Raw genomic sequence first — 3,927 nt, 5'->3', positions numbered from 1 at the left:
TCCTTTTTAAGTAAGGTTGGCTAGAGGTTTATCTATTTTATTTATTCTTTCAAAGAACCAACTCTTGGATTCATTAATTCTTTGTATTGATTTTTTAGTCTCCATTGCATTAATTTCTGCTCTGAGCTGTATAATTTCCTTCCTTCTTTGGGCTCTGGGTTTGATTTGCTCTTCTTTTTCTAGGAACATGAAGTACAGTGTAAGATTGTTTATTTGTGCTTGTTCTGTTTTCCTAAGGTGGGAGTTCATCGCTATAAATTTCCCTCTGAGGACTGCTTTCATTGCATCCCACAGGTTCCTGTAAGTTGCATCTCCATTTTCGTTTGATTGTAAATAGTGTTCCACTCTAGTTTGATTTCGTCATGACCCATTTGTTGTTCAGGAGGATGTTATTTAATTTCCAACTGTTTGTGGGGTTTCTGTTTTCTTTTATCATTAATTTCCAATTTCATTGCAGTATGGTCTGATAGTATACGTGGGATAATTTCAATTCCTTTGCATTTCCTTAAACATGTTCTATGTACTAGTATATGGTCTATTTTAGAGAACATCCCATGTGCAGCTGAGAAGAATGTGTGTTCTGATGCTGTTGGGTGGAACACTCTGTAAAGTTCTACTAAGTCCATATGTTCACATGTTTGGTTAAGTTCCGTTGTTTCTTTCCCAATTTTTTGTCTAGTTGGTCTGTTTCTTTGTTACAGTGGTGTGTTTAAGTCACCTGTCATGACTGTGTTGCTACTTATTTCATTTTTCATGTCTGTTAGAATTTGTCTTATATAGGTGGCTGCTCCTATATTTGGTGCATAGATGTTTACAACTGTTATCTTTTCCTCTTGAAGCTTCCCCCTCACGAGTATGTAGTGACCTTCTTTATCTCTTCTGATTGTTCTTGGTTTGAAGTTCACATGGTCTGCAAACAAAATAGCTACACCTGCTTTTTTCTGGGTTCCTGTTGCATGGAGTATTGTTTTCCATCCTTTAATTTTCAGTCTCTGAATTTCCCTTTGAGTTAAATGTGTTTCTTGTCCCATTTGTTGTTCAGGAGGATGTTATTTAATTTCCAACTGTTTGTGGGGTTTCTGTACAGCATATAGTTGGATTTTGTTTCCTAATCCACTCTGCTAGTCTGCTTCTGTTGGTTGGTGCATTGAGACTATTTACATTGATGGTTATAACTGGCATGTAGTGGCTTATCTTGTCATAGTATTTTCCTGCTGTTGGATCCTCTTTTATTTTTCCTTTCTTTATTTGCTTGCTCTGCATGGTGGTTCCTTTTTGTTTTTGTTCTTGAAGTTGCAGTCATTTTTTTGTCTGTCTAGAATATCTTTTAGTACTCTTTGTAAGGATGGTTTGGCAACCATGAAGTTCTTCAGTTGTTCTTTGTCATGGACATATTTTATTTCTCCATTATTTTCAAGGATTGTTTTGCAAGGTACATCAATCTGGGTTGGAAGTTGTTTTCTTTCATTACCTGAAATCTTCTACTCCACGCTCTTGTTGTCTAGCTGGTTTGTGTTGGGAAGTCTGTCATGCATATGATAGGCTTACCTTTGTAGGTGATCTGTTTCTTTTCACTAACAGCTTTTAATATTCTGAGGTTTTGTTGAATTTCTGGGATCTTGATCACTATATGTCTGGATGTAGATTTATTTTGGTCATGATTAACTGGAAATCTATATGCTTCACCTATCTGGATATCCAATTCTTTTGCCATGCCTGGGAAATTTTCTGCTATTATTTCTGCAGATAGTCTCTTTATGTCATTTGTGTTGACACCTGCTGTTTCATTAATACCTGTTAATCTCACATTGTTTCTATTTGCTTCATCTTGTAGTTGTTGAAGTGTTATTTCCTGGTTCCTTGTTGTTTTTAAGAGATCACTCCTTTCATGTTCATTAGTGCCAATGCCATTTTCAAGTTCTGAAAGTCTACCTTCAGCTTCGTTCAGGGGGTTTTGCAAGCTTTCAATGGAATTTTTAAGTTTCTGGATATCTGTTTTCATCTGTTTCATACCTTCTAGTTCTTTTATATGTTGTTCACTGAAGGTTTCCATGAGTTGTCTATGCTCTTCTATTTCCTGTCTATGTCATCTTTGGATATGCTGAAAATTTCTTTCATTATTGTTCTAATTTCTTTTCTCACTTGGTGCATTATTCCTGATCTGATGTCTTCTATGGCCTGATAAAGTTGTTTCTTTACTTCAGTTGCTATCATTTCAGAAATTTCTAGTGTATGATTTCCAGGCTCTTTTCTGTTGATATCTCCTGGACTTGTTTTGGTTGGTGTGGAGGTCTGGAATTACATCTTGCTCCTTTGTTTTGTCATTTTTGAAGATCCAGAGGCTTCCTGGTGTGCATCCTCACTCTCTCAATTGTGTGTGAGTGGTAGGGAGAGAGTCTTCAGATACACAGTGCTCAGTGCAGCTCCTGTGCTGGTGAGTGTTGACAAGGTGGGGTCCCAGATGCTCCCGACCTTTCTTGCATTTAGTTGGCTCCCAGGAGTATGTAGAAAGGGTGGGGGAAGCTCGCCTGAGTTCTTGAGACTGTCTGGGGTTTGCCCAGCTTCCACAACAGTGGGGGGACGCAAGTCGTGTTCACTGAGGCTTCAGATATTGCCCAGGACAGAGCCTGCTTCCCACACTGGAAGGGGAGGGTGAGGGTGGCCTCCCCAAGGCCGCTGACTCTGTCCAGGTTTCAGCTGAGCTCCCGTGAGAGGGGGTTTGAATTGTCCTGGCAGTGACCACCAAGGCCCCAGAAGTTGTACAGGGCTCCATGTGCCTCACAAACTATTGGTGGAGGCACCAGAGTGGCTCACTGGGGTTCCAAAAATGTCTGGTGCTCAGCCCAGCTCCCCCATACACAATATGAGTGTGGCAAGTAGCCACCAAGGCCCCAGAGGGTGCCCAAAGTTCTGCTTGCCTTGCTCGCTGGTCAGGGAGGCACTGCTGGGCCTTACTGGGCTTCCTGAAGCTGTCCCAATTCAGCCCCACTGCTGTCCAGGTTTCTGCCTGGTCCCAAGCTCTGTGTGGGGGCGGCAGCAGCTCACCCAAGTTCCCAAAGCTGTCCAAGGTGCAGCTCAGCCCCGACCTGTCCCTAAGTTTTTAATCATGTTTTCAATCTCATTAATTGATATTGGGTTGTTCAAGATTTTTCTATCTTCCTGATGCAACTTTGGTAATGCATACATATCCAGGAATCTGTCCATTTCTTCTGAATTTTCTATCCTATTGGAGTAAAGATTTTCAAAGTAGGTTTTAATGACCTTTTGAATTTCTGTAGGATCTGTAGTGATTTCATCCTTTTTATTCCTTATTGCATGAATTTAAGTTTTTTCCTTTATTTTTGATAAGATTGGCTGGGTTTTTATCAATTTTATTTATTCTTTTAAAGAATGAACTCATTGATTCATTTATTTTTTGTAATGTTTTCTTCATCTGAATTGCATTAATTTCTGCCCTGATATTTATAATCTCCCTTATTTGGGCTTTGGGCTTGACTTGTTTCTTTTCTGAGAATTGGGGTGCAGCATTAGGCTATTTATTTGTTCTCTTTCTGTTTTCCTTATATGTGAGCTCATCATTCTAAATTTCCTTCTGAGGACTGCTTTCATTGCATTCCATAGATTCTGGTAAGTTGCATTTACATTTTCATTTGTTTGTAGGCATTGTTTAATTTCTTCTTTAACGTCTTCTGTGACCCATTGGTTGTTCAGGATGTTGTTGTTTACTTTCCAAGTGCTTATGGAGTTTTTGGAGTTCCTTTTGTCATTAATTTCCAATTTCATTGCATTGTGGTCACATAATATGCATGGGATAATTTCAATTCTTCTGCATTTACTTAGGTGTGCTCTATGGGCTAGAATATGGTCTCTTTCAGAGAAAGTCCCATGTAGAGCTCAGAAAAATGTGTATTCTGATGTTGTGGTGTG

This window comes from Chinchilla lanigera, unplaced genomic scaffold (assembly GCF_000276665.1).
Source record: "Chinchilla lanigera isolate Chin_1 unplaced genomic scaffold, ChiLan1.0 scaffold00156, whole genome shotgun sequence".
Taxonomy (NCBI): domain Eukaryota; kingdom Metazoa; phylum Chordata; class Mammalia; order Rodentia; family Chinchillidae; genus Chinchilla; species Chinchilla lanigera.
The sequence above is the reverse complement of the archived record's forward strand: the minus strand, read 5'-3'. Positions refer to the sequence as shown.